The 19,913-nt window shown below is 41.2% G+C and overlaps 1 protein-coding gene and 1 long non-coding RNA gene across 3 annotated transcripts in view; one reads left to right on the top strand and one right to left on the bottom strand.

The window, feature by feature from the left end:
- The window catches only part of CAMSAP2 (calmodulin regulated spectrin associated protein family member 2), a 74,932-nt gene that overhangs the window by 22,029 nt on the left and 32,990 nt on the right, over nt 1-19,913 (top strand). The window lies entirely within an intron of this gene.
- Nucleotides 191-17,935, bottom strand: LOC309371903. Its single transcript, XR_014169335.1, has 5 exons — nt 17,707-17,935; nt 8,949-9,036; nt 7,986-8,032; nt 4,352-4,800; nt 191-1,163 (listed from the first exon to the last, which is right to left on the bottom strand). It is a non-coding gene; the product is annotated as an uncharacterized lncRNA (long non-coding RNA).

Here is a 19,913-nt window from a genome sequence, read left to right as displayed (position 1 = left end):
TTCTTTGTAACACATAACAGTTGTCGCCAACGTGCAGGAGTTGCTTGGCAAGATGAATCACTGTGGAAAGAGTTCCCCAAGGGTGTGAAGTCTCGGAAAAACACTGGCTTGAAGTAATAAAAGGAAATATTTATGACTAATAAAAAACAATTCACAGTTTAAAATGGAAGACCGGAATAAAACCACAACCTCAAATTTATATTTATTTTTATTACGAATGTACAGAACTGCAAGTATAAACATAAAAGCACACCCATGTGTTCAGTGGGTCATACATATACTAATACATAAAGCAAATTAGCCATTCAGGCAGTAAAATGACCATTCACAAATTTCACTTTCAAGGGTTTAATCCAATTGAATTCTTCAAAAATGTGGGTGGTCTGTGAGAAAAGGGAGCAAATTGCAGAAACTTGAGAATAGAAGGAACCATACAACTTAGAAAGCTTGTTTCCCAGTACCTATTTATACTTTCCTAGTTTTAAGATACTTGGCAATATGAATGAAACGCTTTCCCTGTAAATCCTATAGTATTCCCTACTGCCACCCTCATTGCACAATTAAGGCAGCCTCTTTAAGATACATTTGAAATACTTTATGAAACCCTGTATTCCCATACCTACAGCACAACTTCTAACAGTATACATCTGTAAAACACGTTCTTATTAAGTGATCCACAAGTTAGTATAAACCTTTGGAACTTGTTTTTGGTTTTCTGGAGAATTTGTAAACGTTCTTACTAAGTGATACGTCTACTGTACTGCCATTCTCTTCTGTCTTTATGTGGTCAGGTTATAAGTGAAAGCTGATGAATTGCTTCCAGGTTGTTGTCCTGTGGATTCATTGAAGTAGCTGTTGACTGAATTATCCCTGTACTTGACACATATGCCTACTAATTCCATTCTAAGCCCAGTGATCTGGGGTATTTTAATTAATTAAAATAATTATTTACTGAGTTTTATTAATAATTATTATTTTGTATCATACATCAAGAGGTTGAATGTATCCTGGAATGTCCATTCTTCTGCTGCATACATTATGGATTCCATGGTGCGCCTGCTTTGGTTTTGATGAACTTGACTGGCATTCTCCTGTGTCCGATGGGGTTTCTTGTAGGGTGGGGGAAAATCAGCGTGAGTTGTAGGCTTCCTTCTTTGGTGTGTCTGAAGCAAAACAAGGAGTGCTGGATACTTAGGTTATGGGAAGTGCCTGAAGCTTGTTTCCCGACTAACCTCTTTCCCTCAAGTGAAAACAAGAGTAAAATAACAAGGCAGGAGTTCAAAGCGGACAGGAAAGGAGGTCTGGGGGTGGAGAAAACTTTGCATGAATGACATCTATTTCATATGTCATCTTGACACTAGGGTGTACTAGTGACCTTTTGGCTTTTTCTGTGCTAATCATGATGTTTGGACAACTGCTTAAAACACTTTGCACGTGGGAATTTTTGCCTCTTTGTTCAGATCCTTTAATTCAAGAACCTGTTGACAGCAGCAGGCTGCAAGCTGTTATCAGGCCTGTGTGTTCCACAAAATTAGGCACAGAACCTGAAATGCCAGAGTAAATCAAGCAAATGAAATGTTGTTTGCATGTATTCATTCACCGAGTATAATGCTGGTGCTTGGATGCAAGTTGTCAGAATACTTTTGTTGTTGTTGTTGTTGTTAAGATTGTTAGAGGAACAGGAAATAATTTCAGGAAAAGAGCAACAGTCTTGGTATGCCTTCCCCAACTTGGTGCCCTCTAGACATTTTGGAGCACAACTCTTATCAGCCTTAACAGCATCAGTTATCAGGAATGATGAGTGTTGTCCAAAACATCTGGAAGGCACCAGGTTGGGGAAGCCAGAACCTCACAGTGGACTTAGGTGGCCAGTAAAGACAGGCAATACTAGATTCTTAAAGTGGATGGAAAAATTATTTTTCTTGAAAGAGCGGGATTTCCTTTCCCCCATTCCCAATATCGGAAGTGTTGCTGAAATGGTATGGGACTTCTAGTGTTTTGTTTTGTTTTAGCTTTGGTATCTATGCATCAGTAAAGCAGTGTGTGAGGTGGAGAAAGAGATCCACATTAAATGCTTAAGGGCTACTATATTTACCAACCAGGATGAAGCATTGCTTTTTTTAGTTGTACACTAAATTTTTTCTAATCTGGATTTTGCTAATCTATTCTGTGCACAGAAACTTGGCAGCTGCTCTCTGTGTCTCAAGCAAGGTTTATGTCATAATGGTTAAGTGCTCTTCTGAGGTTTTAAACAGCTTTGCCTTGGGAAGAGAGAGGTCAGAAACATGGGACTTACTCCCCACTGTCCTAGCTTGCTATCAATACTGCAAATTTAACTCGTGCAGATACCAGGGATTGAGCTGCTTTCACTATCCTTGTCCCCTGAAAATACCCGGGAGGAAATTCCATTAAGTTGGGCATAGCCACTGAGATGCCCTGTCTTGTGTTACTGCTCCCCTAGGATTTTCTACAAATGGAACAAAAAGCAGGCATCATTCCCTGCTGATTTAATGCACAGCTTAGAGTTTCTCAACCTGTGGGTCCCCAGATGTTGTTGGACTACAACTCCCAACATGCCTAGCCAGCATGACCAGTGGTCAGGGATGATGGGAGTTGTAGTCCAACAACATCTGGGGACCCAAAGCTTGAGAACCACTGAAGGAGGCACTGCTTAAACACTTAGAGCTAATGTGGTGTTGCGGTTAGTGTTTGACTGGGACCTGGAGACCAATGTTCAAATTGCTGGTTGGCCATGAAGCTCACTGGGTTAGACTGTCAGGCAAGGACTGGCCGAGCAACCTTGAGCCAGTCACTACTTCTCAGCCTAGCCTACCTCACAGGGTTGTTGTCAGGATAAAATGGGGAGGGGGAGCACTATGTACGCCGCCTCAAGTTCCTTCAAGGAACGGTGCAATAATAATGTAATTAATAGTAAAGTACTTGGATCCTAGGTCATTAGGGCTTTACATGCTAACAGCAAAACCTTGATTCAATTCAACCAGGCTCTTTTTTCACTGGATGAAGAAAGAGTATTGTATTATCAGACAAATCTTGTTTACATTTTGTTTTGGGGATCAGCGCCTTTTTTTAAAAAAAAAATAAGCATATCTGAGGTGTACAATAAAGCACTTCATAGTACCTATCTCGGAAATGGCTAGCAGTTAATGCTTTTATTAACTGGGATCAATTAATAAGTCAATGAATAAAAAAGTCTTCTTATATGGCTATTCTTTAGCTCTGTGTCTTTCACTTAACCTTGTTGTGTGTCTGCTTGCAATTATGGGTAGCAGGAGGTGGTGGCTGTAAAAATGGTTAATTATTATTCAGCACTAGGCAGCCTGTATTATTCTCTAATCAGAAAGAGTGCATCCTCGTGCTGGGGACTAGACCAAAACACAAATGCAGATCCTTTCCCTGAACCTTTTTCAATGCATTTTAATCAGCTCTATTTTTAAAGCAGATGTATATATTTTTTTTGGTGTCCCATCTATTACAATGTATATAAAACCTTAAATTTGTGAAACGTATTCTACCAGATTAAATTATTCATTCCTTCAGCCTATTCAGCAGTAGGATCCCTTTATCTCAAACTGAGTTTAGTACGATCATATTGAGGAAATGATCAGACAGTGTGCACTAATACACTGCTCATTCATAATAAGCCATTTACACATATTCAGTGTAGTAAGAAATTACCATTATTGATGAATGTGCAGTTTAAACTTTGGTAAAATACCATGCTATAATACTGTTGTGGCATTCGACTCTTAATTTGTCTTTAGGTAAGCATTCACATTTTCGATAGAACTGGTGTGAACTGGTAGTGTATCCTGAAATATAGGATTGTTATTATTTTAATTGGGAGGAGGCATGCTGAGGTTAGACGCTCACTAGGTGGCCTTTGAGCAAATCGTTTATCTTTGCCAACATATTTTAGAGCAGGGTTTCCCAAACTTGGGTACCCAGCTGTTTTTGGACTACAATTCCCATCATCCCTGACCACTAGTCAGGGATCATGGGAGTTGTAGTCCAAAACCAACAGGAGACCCAGGTTTGGGAAACACTCCTTTAAAGCAATCTTATGAAGGTACTGGGTGATATCCAGCAAAGTCATACAATTAGACCCATGAGATCACTGGACGAAAAAGTAAGCATAGGGGTGTGCTTTCACGTGGCATAGCCATATGCGAACTAAGGTTACACATGGAAAGCAGCTTACTGGGCTGGCTTCTTTCTAACCTTTTAAAAGGTTGACAATGGTATTTCTGGGTGGTAGTTTCAGTTTCCACCGGTTAGTAAATGGCTAACTGCATGCCGCTGATTATAAAGAGGTATTAATGTAAATGCTTACATTAGAGATGTGACTGATCCAGATCCCCACACCTGCAGAAGTTGCCCATATTCATGGGAACGAAAAGAATATGTGTCCTTCTAAACAGGAAGGAAACATATGAGTGAAAACTTGACCCTACACGTATAGTTCCATCACCAAGAGGTGATTCGGAACCCCACTTCTTTTCAGAGACAGAAATGTATGGAATGCATGAGTGTTGTTCATTGTGTATGCCACATATTTTCTCCTGGAAGAAGAGGAATGGCTCTAGAAAGAAGCAGCTGCACTGGCTGTTGCACAGAGTGCATGCTGTACTAAGTGCGTTGGTACTCAACACTCATTTTTCAGCATGATGGGTGTTGCATCTTTATGGATACTACCTTCCACATCAAGAGAGGAACACCTGTTGTCTGTTTTCTGGAAGGTGCCTTGCACATTCTTGAAGCTTCCTTTTTGTTTGGGCAAGCCTATCCACACACACACTCACACACAGAGAGAGAGAGAGAGAGAGAGAGAGAGAGAGAGAGAGAGAGAGAGACAGAGAGATTTTAATTATCTTTTAAATGCTTTAATTACTTGTTGCTACCTGATTTTTATTGATAATCCTACTAGTTCTTGTAAAGTGCTTAGAGGTCTTATTACAACCAAGCAGTATATATAATTTATTAAATAAATAAGGAGGAATAGTCAGAGCCAGGCCTGGCATCACCATGCAGCATCCTAAAGAAGCTGGCAGGGTCCTCTGCCAGTGGCCCAGCCTTGACCTCCTTTATGTCCCCTCTGTCCACCAGCGCTCAGTGCCAGGCAGGCGGGTGCTGCCATTTGCAAAACCTGGTGAGTGCTGCCACTGTGCAACCTTGCGGGGAAGAACCCTCCGATATAGCTGTAGACTCAGTACAGTGGTACCTTGGTTTACAACCATAATCCGTTCCAGAGGTCCGTTCATAAACAAATACAGGTTGTAACCCAAGGCGCGCTTTCGCCAATGGGGCTTCCAAAAACATTTTGTTCATAATCCCCCCAAAATGGATTGTAATCCAAAAAAAGTCTGCAAACTGGGACACACACTTCCAGGTTTGACGTGTTTGTAACCCAAAATGTATGCAAACCAGACTGTTCACAAACCAGGGTACCACTGTACTGGGAGCTGACTCAAACCTGAGGTTAGACACTGTCTGTCTAATTCAGTACAGTCAAACCTCTACTTACCACTGCCTCTTCTTACGGTCATTCCAAGTCGCAACTGCAGCAAACCTGGAAGTAACCAGCAGATTGGCCACCGTTCGTGCATGCGCAGAAGTAGCAATCACCGTTCGCACATGTGCAGAAGCGGGCAATTGCTGTTTGCACATGTGCAGAAGCGGGAATCGCTGCCTGCCTCTGTGCACAACAGCGCCTCTCCCAGCGACCCATTTTGACCTCCGTACGGACCTCCAGAACAGATTATGGTCACAAATAGAGGTTCTACTGTATTGTCTATTCTGATTAGGCGTGACTTTCCGGTTCTCAGGTACAAAGGGCTCTTGCTACTCCAGGTCAACAGGAGGTGCATGGGGGTGACCTTGGGACCTTATGCACACAAAATGTGTGCTGTGTCACAGACCTATGGCCCTATCCCTGTTTCCGAGCTATTTCTGAGATTATAAACAAATTTGATACCTCTTTTGGATATTAATGTTGGCGTTATTCTTACTACTTCAGATTTTCACACGTTCCCTAAAAAGTGTGGCTCAGTTCAGACAAACTGTTGCTTTGACATTGCAAGAATGTTCTCGCTATGTCACCTTGCACATTCACTTTTGCAGCAAACCATAGTTTGCTGTTGCATTGGAACCGAGAAAGCTATAATTTGCTGCAGAAGAGGAATTGCAAGATAGACTATGGGGAGAGAGGAGTGCAGGGAATTAGAGGCTTATTTGTGTAACACTAAAATCATGGTGGTATTACAGTTAACGAGAGAACCAGAATCTTGTTGCTGCTTTAGGACTGTGAAGACCATATTCCTTCTGAGACTTGTAAACAGTTACTACAAGAGTGGTGTGTGTGGTTTTTAAAGGAATAAGGCCGCCATATGTAGCAATTCCAACTGGAAGGATTGACTTTTAGGAACCAATAAATTTGGTAGCTTCTGTGTGCACTGCCACAATAAAGGTTGAAGTGGTACTCATGCTGCTCCGTAGGTATTCAGCACCTGTACACCAGCAAATGTACAAAGCATGGGTTACCAACCTTTATTGAGAGCCAGTGTGGTGTAGTGGTTAAGAGCAGTAGACTCGTAATCTGGGGAACCGGGTTCGCGTCTCCGCTCCTCCACATGTAGCTGCTGGGTGACCTTGGGCCAGTCACACTTCTTTGAAGTCTCTCAGCCCCACTCACCTCACAGAGTGTTTGTTGTGGGGGAGGAAGGGAAAGGAGAATGTTAGCCACTTTGAGACTCCTGAAGGGGAGTGAAAGGCGGGATATCAAATCCAAATCCAAACTCTATTGTTATTATTTTACAGCATCTCAATCATGCAAAGCCTTGGCATTACTTAGATCCCCCCCCCCCTGCACTAGCTAAAAGGCCCAAATGTCATATGCTTTTCCCTGTTATCTTGTTAGTGAGGCCTAAGGCGAGGCAAAAATCTGCTAAATCTGTTTTGAGTAATCCAGGTTAAGAGTATGCATTAGGAAGAATTATTACGCTATACTGGATGCTACCTACAGATTGCCTCTCATTTCTCGGAGGGGCAATTAGCTTTGTTGTTAATGTGAGAATGGTTGGAAGAAGGGGGAGGTTTTATTATAATGCAATTAGCACTGAGAACTATCCTTTGTCTGGAGATTACAAAGTTGATGTGGCATTTTTAACAGAATATAGGCATAAAATGGCAGACCTGTGTGAGAGCAGTATTACTCTGTCTTCCAGTATTCCTTTTTCTAGGACAATTTGCTGAGCTTATTAAATTGATTTGATTCTATTTATCTGCTGATATGCTTTGCACAGCATTATATGGCCATATATCTTGCCTTGTGTAAACATACGTACTTGCCCATATCCACTTTTGGGGACGTTAATTTATTATATCTATTTAATAAATCTATATACCACTTTTCTTCGAGTTTTTTTTTTAAAGGAAGGACCATATAAAACAGATGTGCCTGCATATGGCTATAGTCCCTTACTGTTGGTGTTCGATCAAATTGTATGTTACATGGCTGTAGCTGGATCTCGACAAGGTATGGTCAGGGATCAGTATGGAGAGATGAGTGAGATGATAGGTACAGTCCTTTCTCAGGGAAGGAGGAATGGAGCTTTCCTTCACCAGGGCAGAGGTGGGTTTGAAAGGGCCATGTGTGTACCACAGTTCTGTTTGAGAGCTGAAAAAGCACAGAATGTTGTAATGGGTTTAACTCTCTTAAAAATTTCTGTCTCTTGTGGCTGTGAAAATATGCTTGGGAATAAGTCGGCAGCCTCTGCTGAAATGTCAGAAGTCACAAAGGTGGCAGAATAACATTTCCAGTAGTTGGACTGCATTTCCTGTGCTCTGCAATTGTTCTCTTTTAAGACTGGCAAAATAAAAGAGCATGCCAGTTATTCAATTTGCATAATTACACAGGTTGATTAATTCAGAGTTTCTTTGGGATTGAATGCATATCGAATCGTAGCTACCTGTTTTTTCAAGTGAGCCGTCAGCACAATCCTAGGCGTAGCTTGTTCTGAAAAAATGTATTATTATTATTATTATTATTATTATTATTATTATTATTATTTAGACCAGAGCTTTCCAAAGCGTGTATCGTGACACGTTAGTGTGTTGACTGCAGTGTGTGCCATGCAAACGCTACCCACGCTCCTTCCGGATCTGGAAAGGGGTTATTTGAACCTCCAATTTGCTAGTGAAACTGAATCGCTGTGTCTTGAAATGCTGCATGCCTAAAAAGTGTGTCACCAACATAGAAAGCTCTGATTTAGACAATTACACTTTAAACACCTATGAAGCTGTGTTTCCCTTTTCTCTTGGCTTCTTCATGGGAATAAGGCAAGTTATATATAGAAAATAAGGCACACTTGCTGCAAAGCTACTGGCAGATATCTGCTCCATCTATGTGGCTCTGATCAATAAAGCTATGCAAGCTGAACTGAGATGAGAACCTACCTCCTAATCAGTTACACTGGAATGAGCAATGCTGTGTTCTTACTGGTGCTACCTGCTTAATATTCCAGTATATTAGCAAGCTCTGTGTCTGATGTTTGGCTTTCTGAACACACACTGAATTGCGTCATGTTGCTTTATTCTAGATTACAAATCAAACTAGAACAGTAGGAAAGACTGCTCTAGTGAATAACTACAAGGGCATCAGTATCTCTGATTTCCAATATCCTGCAGCTACATTCCAACATCCTAAGCTTAAATAAATACCTAGGCTTGTGAATATTAAAAATCTGACCCTCTGTGTGTCAGTCCTTTAGTTATACAGTATGAGTAAAATAGTGAAAAGGTCTCCCATCTCTCTGGGGCCTAATTAATGTACAGTACTCATTGAACTCTGTATATAAGTGAAACTCTGTTAGCTACAGTTCAGTGCTTACTGTAATTAATATATCGGAAAGTGGTTTGCTGAGGGCACCCACCCAAGAAATTTTGTCTTGGTTTTGTTCCCTCCACTCCCATCTCCCCAAACTAGGAAATACATCGGTCTTCAGTGTCACCACTTTAAAGCTGCAATTAAACAAAAGAAAATCACTTTAATATTAAATATGTTAGGAGATGGGGAATGTATCTGGACTGAGGCGTCAGATGGGTTTGGGATACTTTTAAAAGTCAGTAAGTTACAGAAAGCAAAGTCAAGCAGTTTGTTCTACCGGGAGTCAACATTACCCTAATTTTTCAACGAGCTCCGCACCAGGACTGGCTGTAGAAATATGGGTGTGTTTATCCCTGTGTGTTGCATGTGGCACTTGCATGTTAGATCCTTATTGGAGGCCCTGATCTGTTTCCCGCACTGACAGCTGAAGTATTGTAGGTGGGTCAGGGTGATAATCAGAAAAAGCAGGAGGTGGAAGATGTCTAATTTCCATACCAGAAGGGGCAGTCAGTGATGCTTTCCCCTTCCATATGTCCCTGTGCTCTGTTGCCTTAAGGGCTATAGCTCAGTCAGTGGCAGAAGACCTCTGTTGCAAGCAGAGGGTTCCAAGTTTAGTCCTTGGCACATCCAGGATCTTGTTCTTGGTGATGGGAAAGACTTCTGCTGAAAATGCTGGAGAGATTTTCACAGTTGGGGGTCAACAATCCTGGGGCTAGATGGACCAAGGGTCTGACTCTGTGTAAGGCTGTTTTGGGTGCCCATATGCTTACTTCCAGGTCAACTCATTCTCAGCATCAGAGCTGGGCTAGAAGAGAAATGGTGGGGTGGCAAGGTTCACCTCCCCTTATCCACATTAATTAATTAAATGCACACACCTTTTATATATGAATAGCACAGGCATGAGTTAAGAAACAAATACAGCTCTTGCAGATAAGTCCATTTTCATCCTATGTTTTGTGAAATTCCCTCCCCCCCCCCATGACTTGACAGAGCATTTTAAATGTTTAACATAATTACTACTACTACTACTACTACTAATAATAATAATAATAATAATAATTTAATTTCTGTAGTGAAGAGAATGAGCATGCCTCTCTAATCAAGGTTATACTTCTACTTCAACTAGTTCAGCACCCTAGAGAGACAAGGCAAGGTAAATAGAACAGAAACTCTTCCAGAGGACTGTAGGATGTTAATTTTACTGCCCAAAGGAAGCTTTTCCTTCTCCAACTCAGGTGAAGAATAGGTGAAGGAGCTCAGGAAAGTCGAGAGATCCCTTAAATGCCTTGCCCTTGCCTCGTAATGTTTAGTAGCATTCCCCGAATAAAGCTTCTCTAAAGCAGCATTAACTTCCGGATTCCCAATAAGCCCTTCGTTGTGGCTTTATATCTAATTATCATTTTAAACCACGAGACACTTCAATATACTGATGTAACAGTGCCGTCTCATCTCCTCCCGCAGTGCTTGAGCTTTTTCCCAGTCACTGGGCCTTTCTGTCTAGCTGTCATTGCTCTGTCAGCTTGTCACAGTCAGTCCCTTATCCACTAGATGAGGAAATGTGCAGGTCAGCTTTCTAGTAAATCTGTTAGTCAGCAGCTTATCACTCTGTAGGGTTTGTATTACTGTAATGACTAAAGGGGACACAAGTCTTTATGTGATAAGTATTCTCCCCCCCCCCCCACCTGTCCATCTCCACTTCTCTCATGCCACTAATGTGTTCGGTTTTAAGTTGGAGCCTCGGAAATGCCCGGCTGAGACCTCCTAACCTGGATCTTTGTGCAAAGCAGAGTCTGACAGAATCCATCTCATCACTTCCCACTGTTGTGTGGTGCTGGGGCTGCGCTCTTTCAAAGCCAATTATAAACAATGAGTGCCCTTATGTGGTTGCTCTTTTGCTTCCTAGAAACTTCCTTAAGCCTGTGTTCTCTCTAAAATGTGCCATTACTGGATGCACTTTAGAATATTATAGAAATAAAGCACCTTGCAATAAATGAGTATTTCAAAATTGAATAAAAGAACCCAGTGTGAAATATATATATTCCAAAGAAGCCTAAATTTTGCAGTGTGCCTCACCTCCTACATTTAAAAATAGCATTTCCTGGATTTACGATACGCAAATGAAGAGTCCTGTTTACAAGCTCCTTTTGAACAGAAGCTTATAAGAGCAACTGAGATGAGATACATTTCACCATTAATGATTTTCAGAGATACCAGCAGTTTTCTAATTTTAGACTCCCTGCTGAAAAGCTAGCACTGTGTGAGTGCTGCGTGACATTTGTATGGCATTGTGGGATGAGTTTTACTGTATTAAGCTTGTTGATTTATATCTGAAATCCAGTCTTGCCAAGAGCTGCTTTATATGTAGCTGTCTCAATCCAGTGAGGCATATATAGACATAATAAGTAAGCATCAGGACGCATCCCTTGCTAGATGATGAGCCCCATGCAGTCAGTGCAGATACTTGTCCCTGCCTGATTTAGCTGATGTTTGTGCATAACCCTGGTTAACAAATTGTTGACAAAGTCAATTCTCTTTGGTAGAGGAAGCAGGAGGTTGAACTGAGCCCTTACTACAAACAGCTTTGGTGTAATCACTATTTCTTGTCAAAATGTGTGTTTGTTCTATGTGAAACATTTTCTCGTATAAACTTTTGATTTGTATTCCCCTCCCTCTGTGCAGTTCACCATGACACTCTTGAAGTCACTTGTTGTTGTTGTTGTTGTTCTTCTTCTTCTTCTTTAAATCCTCAGCCCAATCCTGTGATATAGTTTAGGTTGCAAAACAGCGACATGCTCAAGGCAACCCACTGAGTTCCATGTCAAAGCTGATACAGTGGTACCTTGGTTCCCAAATGGCTTGGCAGCCGAACGTCTGTTCCGGCTGTCGGCATTGTTTCTGGGGCCAATCAGAAGCCACGCCTTGGTTTGCGAACGTTTTGGAACGGACTTCCAGAATGGATTGAGTTCGGGAACCAAGGTACCACTGTATTGGGTTTAAACCTAAGCTTTCCTGTCCTAAGTCTGTTACTGCACACTAGCTAAAGTTACAACATTGGGAGCATCTGGTTGGCCACCGCTGTGTTCTGATCCAGCAGTGCCCTGCTTATGGATCAGCAAAACTATGTATTGTAGAGGTCAACCAAAAACCCATAATGCCTTCCCATTCAGTATGTTGCCTTCTCCACTGTGTGCGCGCGCGCACACACACACTCTCTTTCTCTCTCTCCTTTCATTCCAGCAGAAGTACTTCTCTATAGTGTGTTCATTTTTATGTGCTATGAATCTGGAATTCTATTACACACTGTCTGATTTCAAAACAAGAGCTCTTTTTAAAAACAACAACAGTGGTGCTTTTTAATATTGACACTAAATCTCTCTCTCTCTTTAAAGAAAAGTTACCCCCTTTTAATAAATGTGCTTTGATTATTTTAAGCTGAGTATTAGTCACAGAACAGCACTGTGTGGAAGTGATGAAAGTGCATACAGTAAAAAAACACAAAGGTTCAGTATAGTCCCCCACCTGCATCTCAAGAAACAGCAGTTGCCATAAGGGATGCTATTAAGAACCATTTAGTTTCCATGGTGATAGGCTTACAAGGTGAAAAGAGAGAACCTGCCAATTTTTGAAACAATTACATTAGTGATCCCTCTGGTATATGTTAGAGATGTATGTATTACAGCTCTTTTTTTGCAATATCTTTAGAATTCTGTGAGTTACAGTCCCAAGAGTGCAAATATTTCTGGTAGGAAGTCATTACAAAGTAGACTGTCTCCTTTGCATCCTTGCATACATGAAAGCAAGGTTTTCCAAATTGTGGCCCGTAGGCAGCCAGTGGTCCACAATCTTCATTCAGGTGGTTCACAGCATGTTTGTAAAAATACAATTAAAAGCATCTAGGGTGGTGCTAAACTGGCATAGCAACAAGACCAACAGTATCTGCAAGTTGTCCCCCCCCTCCCCGCATGCAGTGGATTAACATGTACTAAAGTGGAGCAGAAGCCCACAGGGGATTGTGCGTGGCAGTTTCAATTCATGGATACTGATCCTTTGAGGGGTCACTTTTTGAGGATTCTCAGACAAGCCACAGTCATGCATGTGCGACACTTGCTAATTTTCTTCTGCGTAATGTGAAACTCCTTCAGTAACTCTGTCATTCTCATCAAAGTATTGATGTACATCAGTGTTTCCCAAGCTTGGGTCTCCAGCTGTTTTTGGCTACCATTCCCTATCACCCCTGACCACTGGTCCTGCTAGCTAGGGATGATGGAAGTTGTAGTCCAAAAACTGCTGGAGACCCAAAATTTGGGAAACCATGATGTAGATGGAGCCAGGCCATTGAAGGCATTTCATCTTTAATTTAATACTGGATTGGCTCAAATGCTTCCCCGGCCACCTTATAACCACTTCCAGGTGCCTGACTAATATTGTGAGCAGAGAAAGCTTTGATTCAGTCTCACCTCTTCTCAAGGCCACTTAGTGATATCAATGCAAGCAATTCTCTCTTGGATTGGCCACCAAACCTGTAATGTGAGGACGGTTGTACTGACCTACCATGCAGACTGATAGCTGGGATGTCGAATGTATATGAAACATTTGAACATAATAAAGCAGTGGTTCTCAAACTTTTCCCGCTGATGACTATTTGAAATTCCATTATTAACAGATCTAATTTATAACAGTAAATTTTACCTATTACTTTTTAAAAGTTTGCAATGATTTAAAAAAGCTCTGCAACTTCAACTTGTAGATGCCATTATGGAGACCTGCTTAATTTCTTCAGGTTACTTAGCATGCTTAAGTGGCAGTGACATAACTCTAATGCTTTTTACAAAGTATAATCAGGTTGCTGCTTATAATTATATGCCGGCTAAGCAATCATCAGGAATGTGACATAATTCCCAAGAGTACATTTATCAGATCTACTCTTCTCATACTAGACTCACTTACAAATTAAGCCAGTGTATAAAAGTTACTGAGATACAAGAGAAGGAAAAACAAAATGCTTCTTTCCAGTTTTCTGACACATCAGCATATGTGCCTGAAGCTTGATAGTGTATAAAATTGTATAAAATATTAAAGGTCTTTTTACACACACCCCATTATGCTTTTTTGTGCTCTGCAAAATTTTTGCAAGATCTCTCAGGAGTAGCCTTGGCAGTTATTGTTTTAAGAGAATTCCATTCCGTTCCACTTCTAATTTGTATATCATCTTTCTATAAAAGAAAGTGTACAGTAACAAAATACACAACAAAGGACACACACCTTACAATAATCTGATCCAATACAAAAAGTCATAATAAAACATAACTTTAAAATGGAATGACTTATACCAAAAAGTAATATTCAATAATCTATTAGATTATAACAGTACACAATAAAATTAACTCTCAAAACATCAGCAAATGACAATTAAACAGAAATTCACAATTACAATAAATAATTACTAAACTATGATCAGTAAAAATAACTGCTAGTCACATTGCATAAAATACCACTATATAAGCAAAACTGTGTAAAAGGATCAAATTGGGAAACAAAACACGCACAACTTATCATCTGCTATGAGCCATGTTGCGCCTAGTTCAAAAAAATTCCCAGCAGTGATCTTTCTGGTAGATCCGTTTTTCTCAACTAAACACCCGCATTCTGTGCCACCAATATATGTGTTAATGTGTCTGACCACTCAATCACATGCATAGCTGGGGACAAATCTCTTTTTAAAACATGAAATGGGGCCCGTGCTGAGAACAGCCAGATCCTACCATGTCTCTTGCTTTGCCTTGCTGTATGATCTCATGCTTCAAGAAATTTTATCCCCAGCCTGGATCTGATACTGAAAGTGGGTTGGGAAGGAAATTGCTTGAAATATAATGAGGAAAAGTGGAAGGCACAGTTATCTTCTTAAACCTGGACGCTTGATTTCATCAGAGAAAGAGGAGAACAGCAAAGATGGTGAATCAAATATTTGGCCCTTATGGTTATCTTCTAGCAGGATCAAATTTGCTGTAAAACTACCTAGAACTGAGAGGATAATATTTCAAAATGATTTTTTATGAAAGAGAGACAGTGGTTCTTTAATTCAAAAGGTGAAACCAGCAACACGTTGGGTAGTATCTGACTAAGTTATACTCAGAAATTGACCAACTCAGTTGATCTCAAAAGTTGATACTATTGATGGTTATATAACCAAGAGGGCTAGGACTTGTTTATATAAGAAAGTTGGAGCTAAGGCCCAACACTTGACTTGATTGTTAATAAATGTTCTGTTTAATCATTGATGTTGTTATATTGCTGTAATCTTATTACTTGGGGAAGGAAATTTCTCTGTACTAGATTTGCTATATGGTTCATTGTCACACTGGTGACTGAGTGAGTGTGCATACGCAGGGGAGAGTGGGCAAGGAAGTGTGGCTTTTTCTCCCATGCTAGCTGGGTGAGAAGCAAACAGAAGGTGACAATGAAAACAAGTGTTTTGGAGAGTGTTAAAGGAAGGCCTGGGTGCACGGGGAAAGGCCAGAACCCCCTGGCCACCTTCTTCTTCCCCAGGTGACCTAGAGATCTGCATCACAAATGGCCAAATCGGATGCAGAAGGAGCAGCACAGTAACGAGAAAGATGGTTAGAAGCGGCAGCTAGCTAGCTAGCCAGCCTGCAGATCCCTTGCTGCCATTGATGCCACTGCATCCCAGGCATTGAATGTGTCCGTAGCATGTAGGGTTAGGGAGCATGCCTAGGGATACCCGCCGAATTCTTAGGCTATGCCCAGCCTGCTCCCTGTGCTGACTTCAGGGACAGGAGGGAATGCTCAAGGTGGGCAAAAGAAGATAAAGCCACTCGCTTTCTGCCACTGCACGTTGGCCAACTCTTCAACCTGCCTGGCTGCTGCCCAGTACAGTATAAAGGTTTTTTGCCAAGGTCTTAGGGTGGGTTGGCTAGGTTTGGGGGTGGAGTGGAGGGTAGGTGTGGCTGGCAAGTGAAGCAAGCAGGGGTGCAGCAGCCCCTAGTGTAGAAAAAAATGTTGAGTTAAACATGCATCGTTGTACTTAATGCACTGCTAGACTGGTCAAGCTATAGAATAATGAATGGCATTCTGGATGTTATTGGACTCCAGTGTCCATCAGCCCCAGACAACATGGCCAGTGGTCAGGGGTGCTTGCAGTGCACCAACATCAGGAGGGCTACAGTTTCCCCAGCCTGATCTAGGGAATCTCATTCTAAATTAAAAATAGGCATTTTCTATTTCCAGTAATTGTATGCTTCATGGAGAAGATTGCAAACAATATAAATAAAAAAAATAAGATTTCAAAACTTGGCACTGTGTACAAAATAATTCCATGGGACATAAATAATAGTGTAATTACCCTTCTTGCTAAATGGAATTCCTGTGAATCTGTCAACATGCAAGTTCTGCAATTAATCTTTTGCAGGATTGGAATTTGACTCTTTGGGGCTTTTTTTATTGTTGATTATAGAACAACACATTTTTCAGTGTGTGTTACTTCATGCTTATTGTTGTTTGGTGTTCCTGGTGGCGGTATGGGGAGGTGAAATATTTAATTGACTGATAGAAATAATTGCCAAATTGGTTACTTTATTAGGAAGGCTTTCTGTTTATGGAGCTTGAATGATTTGGTAACTTAGGATATCACCCACTTGGACTCAACTGACCATAATAAGCCCCTTTGTAGTACAAATATCCCCACTCACTAGTTCAGTCTTTAAAAATTGAGGGCGGCCCACATAATGCTGTAAAGTACGTTCTTCGTCTTTTGTGAAGATGAAACGCAAGTGGCACTCACATAATGTCAGCTACAGCATTATCCAGACTACTTATGCTTTATCTTTATATTGACCTTCAAGAACAAATGTTCCCTAGAGGCAATCTTGTGCAAGAAAACAGATGCATAGGCATTTATCCACATAGCTCTTTCACTTGCACATATAGATAATTTAATGTTTATGCATGCAAGATTTTTCTGCATCTAACATTTATTATGATTTGTACATTACATTTATACCCCACTTTTCCTGCAGAGATCTCATGGTCACATGCATGGTTCTTCCCCTCCCCATTTTATCCTCACAATAACCGTCTGAGTAGGGTTGCCACCTTTGGTCCGGCAAAATACAGGAAAGGGCAGGGTAGGGGATTGCATACCTTGCAAGTGTCCCTGGCCAGGACATCCCCCTTTTTAAAGTCATTTTGGTTGTCAGGATCTCACACGATTTTGCTGTGCAATTCCCCCTCGAAAGCATTTAGAAATATTATGTGTATTCTCTTTTCTTTTTCTTTCTTGGGTGTGCCAAGGTTTATTCTGGGGAGAAAGCAGTTAGTGAGGCAAGTAGCCACTTGGCGAGCTATTCAGTCAAATGGCCGAAAGAACCACACCTTAACTCTCCTGGATTTCTGATCAGATGGAAAAGCATAGCAAGTTGTTGCTGCCAGGTGGTGAGGAGAATGCTAGCAAAAAAACTAACCAAGTGGTTACATCACTCATGCTAAGTTAACATACGACCAGTTGTTGGCACATTTATACTGTGCGGACCTCAGTTGTGCCTTGTACCTCCACTTCCTGTAAACAGCAGGGATGCAACCAGCCCAGAGGTCAAGTGAGCATCACACCAAGTGCCCTACCACACCACCCACTACTAGAGTGGAGGCTGGAAGAGACACAGGTTTCTGGCAAGAAAGAGGAGCAGCACCAGAATCCCCATCAGTGGAAGGTTTTACTGCAATACCCCTGCAGCTTGTTGCTATGCAATAAGTCATTTGGTTTTTTACTCCATAGTTCAGTGGTAGCTAACCTGTGGCTCTTCAGATGTAATGGAATTCCAGCTCCCATCATCTCAGATCATGGGCTGTGCCACCTGGGGCTGATGCAGATTGGAACCGAACTATATTTAGAGTGCTGCAGATTAGCCACGCCTGTCATGGTTCCCACCTGTTAGACAAAACTTGGAGTTATATAGGCTACATCACTGCTTAATAACCCTTTAAGCTTCAGATTCGGCATCCCTTGCAGGCTCCAGTCTCAACAACAGTTAAAGTGTTGTGTGGTTAGATCTTTTCTTCCTATGAGGCTAGGATCTCCTGTGACCATATACATCCATTATTTTATGTTGTGGTTGTAATAAGTTGTAATATGTACTGCACTTGATCTTAGCCAAAATGACAAGCAGCTAAAGCTCCTCTGTTGGATAGCAAGGCCGATCTTACACCTTAATAACTGTTGATATATACTATTGTTGTACTGTGTATTTTGGATCTATGGACCGTAATAAAGCGGTGTGTGTAATATGTGCAGTCGTACCTTGTTTTTCTAACAGCTTAGTTATTGAATGTTTTGGCTCCCAGACACTGCAAACCTGGAAGTGACTGTTCTGGTTTGTGAACCATTTTTGGAAGCTGAACGTCCGACGAGGCTTCCACGGCTTCCGATTGGCTGCAGGAGGTTCCTGCTGCCAATCAGAAGCCGCGCTTTGGTTTCCGAACATTTTGAAGTCGAACGGACTTCTGTTCAACTTCCAAGGTACGACTGTACTTGCATTCTTCTACACTTCTTGAGGAATGTTTCCCCCCTCTGTTATTTGACATATTAATATCTGTAGGAATGTTGTTTTAGATAAAACAATATAAAGAGAAATAGAAACAAAAATGTAATTTCAGATACCTGAATTTTAAGTAGCTTGTAAAGAATGCTGTAGTTGCAAAAAAAAGTTACAAAAAGATATTTAAATATCAGACATAATCTGCTCTGAAATTATATGAACAACCATTCAAAAAATAATTTTATGGTGGTAATGCTCAGTTAAAATATCTAGTTAATGGTAACTTGCAGATCATAGTATAAGTCCTATATAGTTGAATTTGGATTGCCTTGACTCAAATGAGTATTGTCTTGTTTTGAAATAAAGCCTTCAGAGCTAGTTTGTTAACACCTTTTAATGTAAGTGTACCTTTACCATGTGTACTGCAGAGAAGACCTGGCAAACCCTATGTGTACTGTGACAAAGATTGTGTGAATGAATGTTTGAACAAGATTCTTCTCTGCAAAGCGATTTAATTCCCAAATAGCATGCGGCAAACAGAGGAAGCATTAGCCATGGTGCTTGAGAATAATTGTACTTCAAGACTCAATAAGCTTCTTACCATGCAGACCTAAATCTCCAGCATGGCTGAAGCTTCTGGAATTCGCACACAGTAAGCAGTAATTACAGGAGATTTTGGAGATTATTTGGCAGATCAAGTCAAGCCTAACTACAAACGATCCAATTGCAGCTTTGTGTTTGTTTCTTTAAAAACAAAAAAAACCTTTTGCATTAAATATTAAAAAGTGGAAACCTGCAATAATTCATGGTGGGAGGAAAGGTTGAAGAGAGGGTTGCATCCTATCCTTTTGCTCTTACTTAGTCAATCCACAGGTCTCCAAAGAAGCTGTGTGTACACAAGATTGTACAAATTGAATATCTAAATCAGAGTGGGTGAGTCTGTGGCCCTCCAGATGTTGTGGACCCCCCCCCCAACTCCAGCATTGCCAGAGGTCGGGGAGCATGGAAGTTGTGAACAACTGAAGTGTCTCAGGTTCCATGTCCCTCTTCTAAACGGGCTAAGAAATCCACAGTCCTGTTGGACTGGCATGGCGGAGACATAATGATGTCTTTGTGAATTGGTCTCAGGAAGCAAGTTGCATAGGGACAGAGGCATGCTTAGGGTTCCTTGTGCCCTTGGCAAGGAGCTGCATCACCCACCCAAATCACTTTACTGCCATAGCCACATTAGAAATTACTACATTTTACGCAATCCATGTACTTGAAGCGAGGTTGAGGCAAGAAGCAAGGGTAAAAAACCCCTAGGTAGGCCTCTGCATGGGGAACTGCTTGCAACACCACATTTGTTTGGGCCCAGGAATCCCTAGGGCTACTGGAATAGATGCAATGGCAGTTGCGCCTGCTAGTTCTGTGGATAAAACATCTCTGCAGGAGAAGCTCATGTGTGGATAGGAACTGTCTCA

The sequence above is a fragment of the Podarcis melisellensis genome, assembly GCF_964234715.1.
Source record: "Podarcis melisellensis genome assembly, chromosome: 6".
Taxonomy (NCBI): domain Eukaryota; kingdom Metazoa; phylum Chordata; class Lepidosauria; order Squamata; family Lacertidae; genus Podarcis; species Podarcis melisellensis.
Note: the sequence above shows the minus strand (reverse complement) of the source record. Positions and strands in the feature narration are given on the sequence as shown.